At 43.1% G+C, this 17,508-nt stretch overlaps 1 protein-coding gene across 5 annotated transcripts in view; it reads left to right on the top strand.

Annotated features, from left to right (window-relative positions):
• Positions 1-17,508, top strand: part of ENOX1 (ecto-NOX disulfide-thiol exchanger 1) — a 280,653-nt gene that overhangs the window by 176,712 nt on the left and 86,433 nt on the right. The window lies entirely within an intron of this gene.

The following is a 17,508-nucleotide window of genomic DNA, read 5'->3' as shown; positions in this document are numbered from 1 at the left end:
AAAGATTCAAACAGAAGGTGCCCGATGAATCTCTATTGGCAGAGCATTCCACAGGATTGGGCCAATGGCACTAAAGGCTCAGTTTCTTTTACTTTTTTATTGAAAAGAAAATTACAAACTGAACACCCGCCTCCCTCTCCTGTCCCACAACCCAAAGGCATAGCTCAGATGCAAACAATAATAGTTTCTACAAGCACTAAAGTGAGGAGAGCCTGAGTGTTGCTCATATAGAAAAATGCTAATATAACCAGATATTATGGAAAGTAGCTTAGTTTCTTGTTCCTGTCGTATGAGTCTTGCCATCTTGAAAGATGTTCAACAATGCTTCTGCAGATGACCTCCACATTTGAGCCGAGATAGAATGGTTTAGGTGTTCCCTAAAGTACCCTGGACCTAAGTTGTGCAGGAATTGGTCTGTTAATACAAAGACCTGGAACCTGACTCGGTATTAGATGAGCAGCCGGTACAAAAGTTTTAACTGTTGTGTCACACTTTGCCAGCCCCCATTAGCATTCTGCGTCAGCTGGAGCCTCTGAACCAGGCCCAAGGGCAGCCCCACATAGAAACCATGGCAGTAATCGAAGCTTGGGGCATAGCTGTCAACCGTCCCTTATTTGGCGGGAAACTCCCTTATCGCAGCGCCGTGTCCCGCTGCTGTCCCTTATTGATGATGTCCCTTAAATTTCCCAGGTTTCAAAGGAAGCAGCTCCTCTCCCTCCCTCCCAGCCAGCCAGCCAGAGAGGAGGGAGGCTCCAACTGTGTTGCTTGGCTGCGTTGCTCACCCAATAAGAAGTCTAAGAACGACTGGGGGGTGGAGCTTGCATGCCTTGTGCCGATCAAATCGGCCATGTTGCCTGGGGACTCACCTTTGCTCAGCGCTTCCCAGCGGAGAGGAGACAGTGGTTTCCTTGCTGCATCCCCTTTGCCGGGTTGCTGCAATGTGGGTACCACCACTTGAGGCTTCGTTTGGCTGCTGGGCTGGCTGGGCTTTCTGCCTTTGGTCCGGGAGCTGGTTGACTAAAATCCCTTATTTTGGCTGCCGGTCCCTTATTTTCGAGGTTGCTGGTCCCTTATTTTCAAATCTGTAAGTTGACAGCTATGGCTTGGGGTTCCCGATACATGGACTGCAGTGGTCAGGCTGTTCAACCTATCTGAGAAAGAATGGACTTCTGAAATTGTATTTACTGGTCTTTTAGGGTTGTATCCAATTAATTCGTTGCACTCGCAGAATGACTTTCATTTGTGTGGTGGAAGTTCTCCTGCCCTTGCATATCCCAAATCTGTCCTGGGGTTTTCCCCAACCCTCCAAAGTTTGATGTTTGCAGTGAGAATGTGAGGAGAAGAGAATGGGAAGTTGTCTTGTGCAAACACAAGTCGTTTTGCGAGAACCATGTCTTTATTAGACTCGGCCCCTAATTTTTTTCAGTTCAGGGTGTTTGATTCAGTAATAATTTAAGTGCTATATTTTGAAAGTAACAATCCAGAAGTGAGCATGGTGTGGTGATTATAATACATGTCCCATTCAAAAATTAATGTTTCATGATATTGAAATTCTTGACCCTGGGTCTGGGATTTATTGCTAGTTAATTGTAGACAGTGGGTTAGTTTGTGCAATTGTCTAGTTCTCAATGAGTCGATAAATTTGTTTCTGGGCAGAACCACTTCAGGCATGGGTGTAGCCAGGATTTTTGTTAGGGGAGACAGGCCTTTGGGGGGGTTATTTATGGGGGGGAAGCTACCCCTCCCTGCCCCCCCTTGACTACGCCCATGACTTCAGGTGAGGGCTCACTTGAACATTTTCTCCCTGGATACTATTCTATTTGTCCACCTAAAAACTACTAAAATAATATCAAGTTAAAAGCACAGGAAATGGGGCAGCTAAGGCAGAAGTAAGTAACTGAAACAGCGTGTGTGGTGAAATGTTGAGAGGCACAAGCAATGTTAGAATTCCTGCCCCATGATTGCAGTCATGGGATTGTTGTCTGTCACATGACAGTATATGTTTTGACTCCACAGAGTGGGAAGTGATGGAGACAGGATGTTTGTGTTTCTGTGTTCCGTGAAGTGGGACTATTGTCCTTTGTTCTTTCTCTTTGCTGTCTGATGCTAGAGAGAGAGGGAGGCATGTTGCAGTGCTCCGTGCGTGTTTATATGTAAATAAAGTAGATTAGCCAAAATGCTGAGTTGCTGAGGTCTGTTACGCAAGCTGCGCAAACTCTGCGGATCCCTAAGTGTGCCAGTGTCTGTTGGTATCGGTCGCTGTGATGTTCAGGCTGAAGAAAGCTTTTGAAGCTCCCGAACGATCGACATGGAGGGAGGGAACATGCCAGTCGGGCATGTGTCTCTGCCAGGGTCCTACTCGAGTGTAGGCTGAGCTCCTGACAAGCAAAAGGCATGTTCCTGAAGTTCCAAACATGGTCTGGTGTTCTATCCAAACTAAGTCTTCAAGAATTAGAGGATGAGGCAAACAAAGACCGCTTTAGAGAAAAATTGGTGTGTTTGAACCCTTCATGCCACACACATGCAGACTCAAATCCTTAAAAAGACATTCAGCCAGAAGGGTTTTGAAAGTGTTTATTGCAGCTGATCACCTGGTTCCATAACAACATAATGGTGGTGTAAAATTGTGCCCATATCATGATACCCAGCTAAGCCATACTCTGAGTAGATCCATTAAAATCAATTTTATAGGACAAAATAAACTCTAACACCACATACGTAATGTCTGGAATGATGACTGTCACCTCTTCTGTAGTCATAATTCGCAATGAGGATTAAAATCCCCACTTCATCCATAAATAGTCATTAAAAGGAACCACTGCCTGCCCTGTATGATCACGTATTAGGGGATAATTCTTCTGTGTTACATGTTTTCCACCCATTTGGATGTACATTTAAAGTTTTTGTCTGCCAGCCTCTGTCGATGCAGCAGTAGCTTGATCACTATATAGCCTACAAGGGGAACTCTATGAACAATGGAAAGGCTTTAAAATGGCGTGCAACTTCTGGTTTGTTTTTCTATAGCGCTCTTGGGACATAGTTTGCTTGGCCTTGATGGCGAATCAATTTCCAGCACTGCTAGCCTTCCAGGACTCAAAGTACCCTATATAATTCCTTATTTATTAGTGCTGTAAAATTGGATTTTACATCTAAGCAAATGTCAAGGTTTTAAATGGTAGCAAAGTTTCCGATTGTATAGAATCTCTTTTGCTATTTGCTCTGTCGGTTGCTTTCTTCTTTATGTCGCCTACCCTCTGAAGTTGCCACACATTTAGTAGTCAGTGTATGCAGTTTAATGCTAGAATATGATTTAGACAACGCATAGTTCCTTAACGATGTAGTTCTTAGAACTGTTAAACGCTGATCAGTATATTGTGCCTAAAATTAGGGTTGCATCGATTAAGTTTTATTAAATGGAGATTAATGAGTCTAAGTTAGGTAAAGGTAAAGGGACCCCTGACCATTAGGTCCAGTCGTGGCCGACTCTGGGGTTGCGGCGTTCATCTTGCTTTACTGGCCAAGGGAGCCGGCATACAGCTTCTGGGTCATGTGGCCAGCAGGACTAAGCCGCTTCTGGAGAACCAGAGCAGCGCACGGAAACGCCGGAGCGGTACCTATTTATCTACTTGCGCTTTGACATGCTTTCGAACTGCTCCTACCTTCCCATAGGAGCGGTACCTATTTATCTACTTGCACTGGTGTGCTTTTGAACTGCTAGGTTGGCAGGAGCAGGGACCGAGCGACGGGAGCTCACCCCATCGTGGGGATTCGAACCGCCGACCTTCTGATCGGCAAGTCCTAGGCTTTGTGGTTTAACCCACAGCGCCACCCACGTGCCTAAGTTACCTATGTCCATTAATTTCCATGTGTCTACTCTGAGTAGGACTAGTGTTAGCTACAACCCTGGCTTACACACAGTTTGATGTTGTTGTTCTAAATTAACTTCAGTGGCTGAAACATTTTCTGGCAGGTGGCCGTCTGCCATGGATGTTTTAGCATTCCTACATTGCATGGGGTTGGACTAGATGACTCTCAAGTCCCCTTCCAAATCTGCAATTCTGTGAATGATCGAAGTAATAAAAAATATTTGACGCACATTTTTGTTAAATATTAAGATTTATTTCCTTAGGCTTCATAGTTGTATAGGCTTCATCAGGCATTCAGCTGAACACGTGAACCAAGTGTGGGCCAGGGCCAGGGTCAGTGCCGGACTTACGTATAAGCTAAGCAAGCTATAGCTTAGCGCCCCACTCTCTTGGGGGCCCCCTAAAAAATTAAAGGAAAAAAAAACCTGAATGTACATTTCCAAAATATAAGATAAAAAACAAATAAAATAAAACCTACATGCAGCAACTGTGTTTGTGTTGTGGTGGCTCCTATGATGTAAGTAATGGGCCCCGCCTGCTACCCTACTCCCTATAATATCACTAGTTTGCTCATTTCTATATATAGGATGCCTACATTCTGCAGGGACTGGTTGCATGGCAACATGTGCAAATGGCTTTAGATACCGATGAGGTCCATAAATTCCCATAGAGCATATATTTAACACAAAAACAGCGACGATTTGTTGTTGACAAAGGACAGCTGGACATATAAAGGGCCCCATTACCTTCAGTAGCTTAGGGCCTCATCAAACCTAAATCCAGCCCTGGCAAGGGTAGACACCCAAATCCTGCCCTCCATGTTCTCTTCCATGCCATGCCCCACCTCATTGCTGGCATTCCCCATGATGCACATGGAAGGTCTGTAAGCAGGTTCGCTTTGTGTTTGCTTGAGCAGAAGTAGACCAGCTTTACCTGCTGAGGTTGATTTGAGCACATCATTGGATAACATAAGTGTTAAGTTGTGGGTGAACATATCAGACGACACAGCGATTCTTCAAACAGCTCTTGTTTATTCAGAGGCCAGAACAGAACTGATCTGAAGGGTTCAGCCAGCCTGCTTATATAAAACTCCAGTACAACGTAACTGTAACAACTTTCTGTAAGTATCCAATCACTGAACGTCACTTTCAATCCCTTATTTGCATATGTGGACCTGAACTATCTACAGTATCCCCCTGCTGGCCCAGGGTGAGAACTTCAGTACATAACAGTAAGGCCAAGGAGAAGGCAAAGAAGAAACTTATTTGTTGTGCCCACAGGTCTTCTCCAGAGAGGTCTGTTGTAGCCCAACACTATGGGTCTTTTGGAGATATATTAAGATGGTTTTGTTGCGAAGCTAGTTTAATAATTTGTGTAGAAAAGCAGGTGCTGACAAGTGTTTTTCGATAGCGATTTATACATCCATGAGGAAAGTCTTCTAACCCAACAGCAGCTGAAACCCAATTTGGATTATATCAACCACTCTCCCAAATCTGTCCTAGTGAAAACTGCTGAGACGTCGTTGCTCCTAGATTTTCCACATGGTTTCCTGCTTGTTTTTTGCTTGAAAACAAGCATTTTAAATAAGCAAATATCCTTATATACTTGCAACAAATTGCGCACACGTGCTTCACTGGCACGAAATCATGAAATCCTTTTAACTCTAATGATGTTACTCTTGTTTCCTGTACTTCTAATTCTGTTTCAGCAATGTCATCTGAGTTTTTGTTTGGCCTTCCACTCATTTGTATACATTATGTGAGGAACAAAAGGAACCCTCCAAAGCATTTTTATTTCACTTGTAATCCTTTTACAGTTGGGAAATGGCTATCCTTTGTTTGCCTCTTCTTGGAGTGCCGATCCACTCTACAGAGCTGAGGAGAACATGTGTTTTTGGGTGTCACAGTCACAGTATGAAAAGCATAACTTGGTTTGGTTTTTCATAATCAAAAGAACTGGTTTTAAAAAAAGCATGTGCTGGCTCTTTAACCTCTTCCCAAGATGGAAGAAACCAACTTGCTATTTATACAAATAGGAAGTTTAAAACCACAAAAGAGCAAGCCGATGCTCTGATTTAATAGCAGCCAGGAGGCACTCTAGCAATGCTCAAGGGTTTTGCTATGTCTCTTGGGGGGTTTCTTTACTATTATCTTGGAAGCAGCAGAGCCCATCTGCCACAGCACAACAAACAGCTTTTGAACCCTTTTCTCTCTTTCGAAAGAAGCCTGTTACGTGTCTCTGCTGTTTAAGTAACGAAAGAGAAGTCAGTTGCGCATTTCTAGCTAGAATCTTCGTTGTAAACCTTTTTGTCGCTCTTGCAGAGACCCTGGTGGCCAAGCCATTTGCTCCAGGATTCTCTCAAACTACTACACTACTCTCTGTCCACCCCTCACCCCTGTGGCAAGAGGAGTACATTTACTCAGCTCATTGGTTGCTAAGTGCAGAAAATAGAATCAAATTCCGAGCTCTGTACTAAAAAAGACATTTGCTGGGTGGGTGTGTATGTCTGTGCTTTCTCTCAGTTCCACTTTAAAGACTCGAGTGCTGAAGGAAGCACAGCTGTTAAGACACTGTTGTTACCTGTGTGAAACCTTGCTCAGAAATTTTATTATTTATTATTTGTTTACGAATGAATGAATGATAGCAGGGACATAGAAGTCCTGTTCTAGCAATAGGGGAACTTATTATAGGAGAACTTATTATTTTCGCCTCTGTAGAAATAGAATTCTTGGTTGCATTATTTATTAATGTTAATATTATTTATTAAATTACTGTACACCCATCCTTCCTCCAAAGATCAGAGGATGGATAACAATAGAAAAACACAAAAATATATAAAGTAGTAATAAACAAAAACAACAACATCCTGGGAACTTCCGGGGAGGAAGACAGTGGATTAGTCATTGACCGCTGACACTTCTGTCAGCAGAAATAATTACGCAGTGATCAAAAGCAACCAAGGCATAAATCTTGATTGTCAAAGCTCCCTTTTGAGATAAGTGGGGCATCATGGATTAACCTCTTATGCTCAGAAGAAGACATTCATCAGGATACAGTATAATGGCCAACAAGAAATGGGACTGGAGTATATGGAATTGGGTGTGGAGATATAACAAATAATTATGGACTACCACACTGTTGGGATTTGTTGGAACCCTTGTAGAGAAATTCATAATACTGGGTCAGATAAGAACTATGATTGACATTTAATGATAATAAAAAATGAAGAGCTTCTTTTGGACTTTTTTGGGGGGGAAGGTAGATGCAAAAGGACTGGGAATGAAGATTGAAAAACCTTCGTCTAGCAGATGGAGAAAGAGCTGGACAATAGTACAGCCAGATGTTATCTTGGAGTGCATATTCTGAACATTTTGAATAATTGTTACATACATAATTGGCAGACAGAGAATTGGCAGCCCTTCTTATTTCTTTTTCATTAATTCCTTTTCTATCTTCCTTTTCTATGATTTTCCTTTATACTTACGTTTTGTTTTGTAAATTGAAGTTCTCTATCTTGGAATAAGGAAGATAACATCCATCGTCAACAGTTTTATGCTCCCATTGTGAGTTTAACTCATATGTGAGGTTTCTAATTGTTAACCCTTTAGGACATTAAGGAAATAAGAGAGCAGGCTAAAAATTGTATGCTCTAGTGGAAAGCTGCAAATTGGTTGCAGATTTTGTCATTGTGATGATTTTTCACAATACTTGGGTTCATCATCTTACTGACATATACTTTAAGTCTTTTACATGCAGAATTCAGGAAAGTGTCATGATGAACCTCAGGCAGTATTTTGGAGAAAATACTGCTCACCAGCTTGGTGGAATATATGTATTTTTAAGTGTTTCAAATAATGAAACACTTCAGTCACACTTCTGTTTCTGTTTCACATCTTCATATATGCTTTATTTTATTCCTATTCTTGCTTTCAAACTACCCTTTTCTTTTCTTTTTGTAATTGTGCTAATAAGATGCATGTAGATCAGCTTAGTTTTGATTACCATAAATTCAAAATGGCAACCATTTTTGCATTTATTGTGAACACAAAAAATTGGAAACTCTTAAAATGTAACAAATCCTTAGGTAAAAATATAGTACGTTTATATGTATATGTATATTTATATATGTAACAGTCGTATTAAATTGACGAAATGTTGAAACCCTACCCCTCTGAAAACCCTAAACGGTGATTCCTTATACGGGTACAATTCACGTTAAATATATATTGGTCAACTTCCAGAACATAGATTGCCACTGGGAGCAAATCTACACCTGCAGAGGCCTTCCTTGGTACCTGTGGGGTCCTCTGTCCCCCCCCCATCAAATTAGGCTCAAAAGAAGCCCCTTTCAAGTCTAATTGTGGGGGGGGGGACAATTTCGGGAGGAGGTCACAGCTGGGGAGGGTGAGTTCTTTGAAAATGTCCCAGTGCCTCAATTAGGCTTCAAAGAAACCTTCTGTTGGTTATATTACATCATAGATTTACATGCAGAAATGTATGCAATGGCCCCCACTGCAATTAAACTTGAAAGAAGCCAAGGTCTACTCTTGACTACAGCTCAGGGTCATAGCTGTCAACTGTCCCTTATTTGGTGGGAAACTCCCTTATCCCAGCGCTGTGTCCCGCTGCTGTCCCTTATTGATGAGGTCCCTTAAATTTCCCGGGTTTCAAAGGAAGCAGCTCCTCTCCCTCCCTCCCTGCCGGCCAGGGAGGAGGGAGGCTTCAACTGTGTTGCTTGGCTGCATTGCTCACTCAATAAGAAGTCTAAGAACGACTGGGGGGTGGAGCTTGCATGCCTTGTGCCGATCAAATCGGCCATGTTGCCTGGGGACTCGCCTTTGCTCAGCGCTTCCCAGCGGAGAGGTGACAGTGGTTTCCTTGCTGCATCCCCTTTGCTGGGTTGCTCCGCTGTGGGAACCACCACTTGAGGCTTCGTTTGGCTGCTGGCTGGGCTTTCTGCCTTTGGCTCAGAAGTTGAACATACCTGTGGTTGGAAAATCCCTTATTTTGGCTGCTGATCTCTTATTTTCGAGGCTGCTGGTCCCTTATTTTCAAATCTGAAAGTTGACCGCTATGCTCAGGGTTAGAGAGGAGAGTGCTTCACCATGCCAAGCCAAGTCCAGAGTGGAACGAAGCAGCTGTGATCCTGCACATTAATGAACTTACTTCCAATGTATGGTCAAACTCTGTTAGAAAGGGTTGCAACATTGCACTCCCTGGCCAGCTTTTGGCCTGTCTGGTTAAAAAGCTGAAAGTCAGTAGATACTGTTTACTTATCTTGCTGTGTATAGATCGGGTCATCTTCTTTGTTTAGGGATTAATTTTGCTGTTTAAAATTGTATTTTATTGATATAGTTTTTTATTAAATATTTTAAAGATTTCTGTCCTGTCTTCCTATAAATATGCTAATTATCCTTTCTGAGCCACTTAGAGCATCTGGGAAATAAGTCTTTAATATTTTAAATGAAAATAAAGACTTATTGAAGCATTTTTATTATTATTACAAATAAATTAAAAAGGCATCCTTATGCAACAAGACAAATATGACAATACTCATAAGTGACACAAATACATTTTTCTTTAAAAGAATTGTTGGCCAAATGAAACCTCTGTGACATAATTTGGTTTAATCTTTTTTTATATAAAAATGGTATTAGTAATTGTATTATAAATTGGTATTGTTATAATGAGGCTACTATTGGATTGTAATTGAAAACTAATAAAAATTATTATTAAGAAATCTTTTTTTAAAGTGGCTAATAGTTTTTTGTTGCTCATAAAATCAGCACGTTATTGAAATCACTGCCAAAGTGAATCATATATAAAAGTTTCAGAACCAACGGGATGACAAATAATACTTTTTATATCAAATTATTATGCGTTGTAGTCCTGGGGGATGATGAAGACAGACAAGTAGGGAGGTTACCAAAATGAAAGAAAAGAGGAACATTCTAACAGCAGTTTAGAACATCGAAGAAATAATTAAGTAGAAGATGTATCAACATGCTGCAATCCAATCAGGATGACTGCTCATTGATGTATAACCTCCCCACAAAAAAGATCAGAATTAATGCTCAATAAAGACTGAATATAATTTAACCTCCATGTATGCTTTGAGTGGGCAAATCAGAATGACTGCTCAATAAATAGGTTGTCTGGAGGAGCCCGAAGTCTGGATTTAGCAGTTACTGACAGAGAGCTAAACATATTTTAAACCTTAGCATCACAGCTGTGTTCTTCAAAATATTCTGTTCTGTTTTAAAGGTAAAAGATTTTCCTTCTGTGAATAATGAATAATGAAACCATTTGTTGTTGGAACATCTAACTGCTGCATTTTAAAGAGGTGATTTTTCTGCTGTATGGCTTACTTTTAAATCCCATTGCAGAACCTAAAAACGAACTTCAAGTGAGCCATTTCTCATTTTTATAGATATTTATCAGTTTTTCTATATCTATGCAAATTTTAAAAAATCTTTTGTGTGTGAACAATGTAGAATATGTACATTCCCAGGCCAAGTTTGTTAAGGTGGTGAAGTAACTTCTTCTGTGGGTCTTTCCTTGCCTACACAAGTGTCTTCTCCTTGCTGGCCTTATCTTCTGTTCTCAAATGCCTCACTTTGCTTGTGAGCTGGCCAGTGTTGGCTAAAGTCCTTCCAGTTGCAGATTTGGTCCATTGTCAACACCAGTCTGGGAGATGAAGAGGAAGCTGAGGTGGCAACTGAGTCTTGATTGTGTGTTCCTTGTGTTGAATGCTAGTGATTGCTTGGGGATTCTCCTGGTACGCTTTCTAAATGAGCCTGGAGAGGTGGTGTTGAGTCTAGGATTTTGGGTTTCCAGATTCACTGCTGTGAAATTGCTACATCCCTGTCAAGTCCTTCTCTGGCAGCCATTGATTAGTCCCAAAACATAAAAGATCACGTGTGGAATTCATGTTTCTGCCCTTCTGAAGTCATTCAAGTGAACAGTGTGGTTGTTTCCTGCAGAAGCAAAGAGCTCATTTGCTTGGTGAATGTAGAAGATTCCAGTGCCATACTTTGTGTACCACTAAGGCAGCATATCTAAGAGCTGCAATGTATCACCTAGAGATACCACCAGCTGGCTTAACACATACCCTCCAAGTGTCCTTATTTTCCAGGGACAGTCCTGGATTTACTAATGCTATCCCAGCTTCTAATTTTATCATGGAACGTCCCTATTTCCTCTGCCAGTGCTGCCACCACAAAGCTCAGTGTCATGGTCCGGTTCACGGGCGATCGAAGTCCCGGCAGGGGACGTCAGGACTGGGGGCAAGATGGGGTGGGAGCAGGAATGAGGGTCCAGAAGCCAGGAGTCAGGAAGCCAAGAGTCCAAGGGTCAGAGAGCCGGGAGTCAAGAAGCCAAGGGTCTGAGGGTCAGGAAGCAAGGAGTCACGAAGTCAAAGGTCCGAGGATCAAGAAGCCGAGGTTCAAGGATCAGGAAGCAAGAAGCCAAATGCAGCAAGGCAGGAAGCGTGTTGCTGTGGCAAAGAGCCGAAGGGAAATGCTGACCTTATATCCCTTCCCAGCTCTTGCCTCCAGGTGCTGTGAGTTACCAACCGGCCTCAACTGTGAGGCCGCGCCTTGCCTCTTCAGAACAAACTTAGGAAGGCCCCAGTCCTGCAAAGTCCTATTGGTCACAGGGCCTGGTTCCTGCACGCACAGTCAGTGCTTGTTCTGAGCTGCAGCGTTGGCAGTTGCAAGGGAGCAGGTGACTCTCCATGGCCATTGCTGCCAGCCTCTTGGGAGCCAGTGTGGTGTAGTGGTTAAGAGCGGTAGACTCGTAATCTGGGGAACCGGGTGTTATGTACTGAAGTTCTCACTCTGGGCCAGCAGGGGGATACTGTAGATAGTTATGCAAATGAAGGATCGAAAGTGATGTTCAGTGATTGGATAGTTTTAGAAAGTTGTTACAGTAACGTGGTACTGGAGCTCTATATAAGCAGGCTGACTGAGCCCTTCAGTTCAGTTCTGTCCTGGCCTGTGAATAAACAAGAGCTGTTTGAAGAATCGCTGTGTCGTCTGATATGTTCACCCACAACTTAACACCGGGTTCGCGTCTCCGCTCCTCCACATGCAGCTGCTGGGTGACCTTGGGCTAGTCATACTTCTTGAAATCTCTCAGCCCCACTCACCTCACAGAGTGTTTGTTGTGGGGGAGGAAGGGAAAGGAGAATGTTAGCCGCTTTGAGACTCCTTCGGGTAGTGATAAAACGGGATATCAAATCCAAACTCTTCTCTTCTTCTCTTCTTCCCTTGGGCAGCTCATAGTGGCTGCTGGAGAGCGGGCGAGGAGGAGAGGCTGCCAGCGCTGAGGCCCAGTCCCGTGTGATGTGCCGGTTTTGAGGGGCACGCAGAGGGCAGGACCACCTTGCACCCACATCTAATCACTGCTTCTGGAATCTGGCCTTTGGACTAGACTGCTTGCCCTCCATCTCATCTGCTCGCCAGCTCCTGTTTCTGAAACCTGACCTTTTCTCTTGTCTTTAACTGTGCTGCTTGCCTCTGACTCATCTGCTCATTCGCTTTCACCTCTGAAACCTTGACACTTGCCTTTCTTTTTCTTTTGTAATTAATTTTTATTCAATTTCCAATATGCATTCCATCCATGTTTAACATCCACTTCTAACATATACATCTTTTAGACTTCCCTCAGCCTGTCTGACAGTTTTCCATATTATCACGATTACTCACATTTATTAAATTTATATTGCGCTTTAACAATCTTAATCTTATCATATCTTTTAAGCAACATTTCTATCATCATTTTCACAGAGCTTCTTGAAAGCCAACAAGCGTTAATTGCTCCTCACATATATTTTTGATATACTCTGTAAATTTATTCCAGTCCTCGGTGAATCTCTGGTCGCGTTGGTTCCAGATTTTCCCTGTTAATTTGTCCATTTCTGCATAATCCATCAGTTTCATTCTCCATTCTTCCCTCGTCGGCATTTCTTCCTGTTTCCATTTCTGGGCCATCAAAATTCTAGCTGCTGTCACTGCATACCTAAATAACTTCACATCCTTCTTTTTAATTTCATTCCCTAATATTCCTAATAAAAATGCTTCTGGTTTCTTAACAAAGTATATTTCAACATTTTCTTCATCTCGTTATAAATCATTTCCCAGAAGCCTTTCACTTTCTTACACTCCCACCACATGTGATAAAATGTTCCTTCTTTTTCCTGACATTTCCAACATTTATTACTGATTTTATACATCTTACCAAGTTTCACTGGTGTTACATACCATCTATACATCATTTTCATAACATTTTCTTTTATTGTAGTGCATGCAGTGAATTTCATTCCTTCTTTCCACAATTTTATCCACTCATCAAATTGTAGACACTTGCCTTTCTGGGACTACACTTCTCTGGCTTGTTCCCAACTGACATCGGGTCTCTGGTCATGGAGTACTCACCTCTGGCAGAGCATGGCACATTGTGGTGCAGATGTGAGTCTAAAGCTGGGTTGTCTAGCCTGCCTCTGTGCATAGATATCTCGTGCTGGATTGAGTTGAAAGGCTGACTGTAGCCAAGGAGATGGGAGAAGGGTGTGGTTTTTTAGATGATTGTGTTGGATGCTGAGAGATGAAGCTTGGGAGAACCAGCTCTGCCAGGAATTGCTGCCTCTCACTCATTGTCAACTTTTAAAAGATAAAGCAGATATGTACCGTATTTTTCGCTCTATAAGACGCACCAGACCACAAGACACACCCAGTTTTTGGAGGAGGAAAACAAGAAAAAAAATATTCTGAATCTCAGAAGCCAGAACAGCAAGAGGGATCGCTGCACAGTGAAAGCAGCAATCCCTCTTGCTGTTCTGGCTTCTGGGATAGCTGTGCAGCCTGCATTCGCTCCATAAGACGCACACACATTTCCCCTTACTTTTTAGGAGGGAGAAAGTGAGTCTTATAGAGCAGAAAATACGGTATATAATTTCACATTGCAGCAGAATTTCTCAGCAGAGGCTGGTTCTGAAGAGATTGCTCATCACTTCCCACTTCTTGAAAAAGATGAAACAAAGCACTGAATCACATTGCTGTGGAATATCTGAATCATGTTGCTGTGGAATATCTGCCTGATCTATTAAAAGCATCCCCTCCGCCTGCAGATAATTGGGGAGAAGTAATCTAGAATTTTACCTCAACTCAAAAACTTTAAATTGATGCAGGTTTTCCAAACTCTCAAGAAACACCAAATTAAATGTCTTCACATCAAGAAAGAGTAACAGTTGCTAAAGAAAACAATTTACCATCTGGAAGCCGAGTCGGTTTCCTTTGTGTGTTATTTTCGAATAGAACATCCAGAGACAAAAATGTATTGTCAGTACCAGCAAGGCTGAGAATTTCACCATATGTTAACGTCTCACTCAAAGGAAAAGGAAGCAGCTCTCATTATTTTGCTGCTTACTCAAGATGCATTTTTAAAAATTATTGATGGAGAAAGGCAAACATGGGGAAAGAATTAAGAAAAGATGTGGAACTTATAATTAGACCAAACAACAGATAGAATCAAAACTTGCTCATTCTGAATTTTGCTCTTAAGTGTGCCCAATTCTACAAATTGGTCTCCAAACTGGTTTCCTTCCAGATGTTTTGCTTCAACTCCCTCAACATGGCCAATTGCCAGAGGTGATGCAGTTGCAGTCCAAAATCATATCTGGATGGCACCTGTCTGAGGATGGCTAGACTAGAAGGTATTCTGTTTCCTTGATCAGCTGGTATTCATGAGACCATAGCAGGAGTTTAGGTCCTAGGCAGCTGGGTGCTCCATAATAAGCCACAGACCAAAGCAAACTACCGTATTTTTCACTCTATAGGACACACTGGACCATAGGACACACCTTGTTTTAGAGGGGGAGAACAAGAAAAAAAATTTCTCCCCCTCTCTGCTCAGCGCCCCTTCAGCGAAGTGGCAGGAGAAATGGAGCCCCTTCCATTTCTCCTCCCGCTTGGCTGAAGGGGCGGTGCGCAGCTCTCCCTCTCTGCTGAAGCCAGGAGAGTCTTGCTCTCCTGGCTTCAGCGAAAGGAACCTGAAGGCTCTGGAGTGCAGCAGGAACTCGCGCTGCGCTTTGAAGGCTTCAGGCGGCTATCCCTGAAGCCTGGAGAGCGAGAGGGGTCGGTGCGCACTGACCTCTCTCGCTCTCCAGGCTTCAGCGAAAGCAACATGAAGCCAAGGAGCGCGGAGGGAACGCTCCCTCTGCGCTTTGGAGGCTTCACGTTGCTATCGCTGAAGCCAAGGAGCCTGCATTCGCTCCATAGGATGCACACACATTTCCCCTTAATTTCTGGAGGGGAAAAAGTGCGTCCTATAGAGCAAAAAAATATGGTATATGCACGGGGGAAGCAGTGAAAATTAGGCTTAATGCAACCACCTGTTGACAATGGCGACTTTTTTACTTGGGTTCAGATAACAGGTGTGCCATACAGTTCAGCCAAACCTAAACAGTTGTGAACCCCATCAATTTCAAAGGGAGCGATTAGCATTTGCCGAAATCTCCCACAATTCAGTAGGACAAGAAAAGTGTTTGCTTTTGGCTGCATTGTGTCCTGTGTGAGCGGTGTGTCACTTAAGAAAAGTGGACTTGTGAATATCTGCTTGCGTTAATGGAAATAAAAAGTATGTACACTGAGTCCTTTCAAATATAATGGAGTCCTTGTTACTATTTTGCTTAGAAGACTCACTTTTCAATGGAGAATGTCATGTTTCATTTTTAAACCTGAATGAGGTTTGTGGCATCAAGGAAGGTTCATAAACATAGAATCGTAGCGTTGGCTCAGCCAGAGATCTCCCGGATCCTAACTTGCTTATTTTGGCTGATCTCATGTTAGGGTTGTGCCCCCCCCCACTTTTTGTAAACAACAACCTTAGGTTTTAAAATATGAATGTACAAGTATAAATGCTCACTTCCAAAATGTATTCTAAGGCTTTTCAGAGATACTACATTATAGGAAAGAACACTGTCATGTGGTTTCAGGACAAGGCATAGTTTTTATTTTCAAGCTTGTCGTTTATTAGTTCAGCCACAACTCCCAGGCTGCCAAACCCTGGATTTTTCATGTTAACATTAAAAATTGCTGCATTGTGATCTGAAAGCTTTTGGGAATGCCCAAACAACTCGCCATTGCCTCTGAATAATTGATGGTATCAAATTGCTGCAAAATGTTGCCAGCAGAAGGATCCGAAAGGATTGTTTCTTAAGAAACAAGCAAGTTTAATTTTTCTAAACCCACCCCCAACAAAGAAAGGGCTCATGAAGTTGCCTTTATAGTATTCAAAAATATCTGCTGTTTTATGTTTCATCGTCGTATAATTTTTGCTGCTTCACCTTTGTAATGTTGGGGGGGGGAGAGAGGGGTGAACTTGGTGAACTATCCTGCAGAGTTGTTCTGTGTTATCTGGAGGCTGGTTTCTCCTAACCAGATGGCTAAACACTTTGCAGATAAAGCTCCTCAGATGCCGCTGTTCTAACAGTGCCAGCCGAGGTGTCTTAACGCAACGTCAAGCCCATTGTTGTCGGATCAGTTCCAGTTCATGCAGCCTTAGGATGTGGACAGGATATTTGCAGCGATGTATCCAACCACATGCTCATTGGATTCTTATCTTTCCTGGCTTATTGAAGCTGGCCTAGATGGTGTGAATGGGTCAGAAGAATGGTAAATGGATACTTGCAATGATAGAGTGGTACCCACTGTTCTTAAAAAGGTGGTTGTGCATCCACTTCTCAAAAGGCCCACTCTAGACACCCAGTGAAGTGTAAGAAGGCGGGTGGGTGTGAGGGACTCCCTGGTCCTGAATGGGGTAACTGTGCCCCTGAAGGACCAGGTGCGCAGCCTGGGAGTCATTTTGGACTCACAGCTGTCCATGGAGGCGCAGGTCAATTCGGTGTCCAGGGCAGCTGTCTACCAGCTCCACCTGGTACGCAGGCTGAGACCCTACCTGCCTGCAGACTGTCTTGCCAGAGTGGTGCATGCTCTAGTTATCTCCCGCTTGGACTACTGCAACGCGCTCTACGTGGGGCTACCTTTGAAGGTGACCCGGAAACTGCAATTAATCCAGAATGCGGAAGCTAGACTGGTGACTGGGAGTGGCCGCCGGGACCACATAACACCGGTCCTGAGAGATCTGCATTGGCTCCCAGTACGTTTCCGAGCACAATTCAAAGTGTTGGTGCTGACCTTTAAAGCCCTAAACGGCCTCGGTCCTGTATACCTGAAGGAGCGTCTCCACCCCCATCGTTCAGCCCGGACACTGAGGTCCAGCGCCGAGGGCCTCCTGGCGGATCCCTCATTGCGAGAAGTGAGGTTACAGGGAACCAGACAGAGGGCCTTCTCGGTAGTGGCACCCACCCTGTGGAACACCCTCCCCTCAGATGTGAAGGAAATAAACAGTTATCCTATTTTTAAAAGACATCTGAAGGCAGCCCTGTTTAGGGAAGCTTTTAATATTTAATGCTGTACTGTTTTTAACATTTGATTGGGAGCCGACGAGAGTGGCTGGGGAGACTCAGCCAGGTGGGCGGGGTATAAATAATAAATTATTATTATTATTCTAGACTGGTCACCAACACCCCTTTCTTGGCAAAGGTGGCAGAGAGGCTTGTCGTAGGGTGAGAAGCCTCTGG

Source organism: Podarcis raffonei, chromosome 7 (genome assembly GCF_027172205.1).
Source record: "Podarcis raffonei isolate rPodRaf1 chromosome 7, rPodRaf1.pri, whole genome shotgun sequence".
Lineage (NCBI taxonomy): Eukaryota > Metazoa > Chordata > Lepidosauria > Squamata > Lacertidae > Podarcis > Podarcis raffonei.
This window is presented reverse-complemented; position numbering and strand designations above follow the sequence as displayed.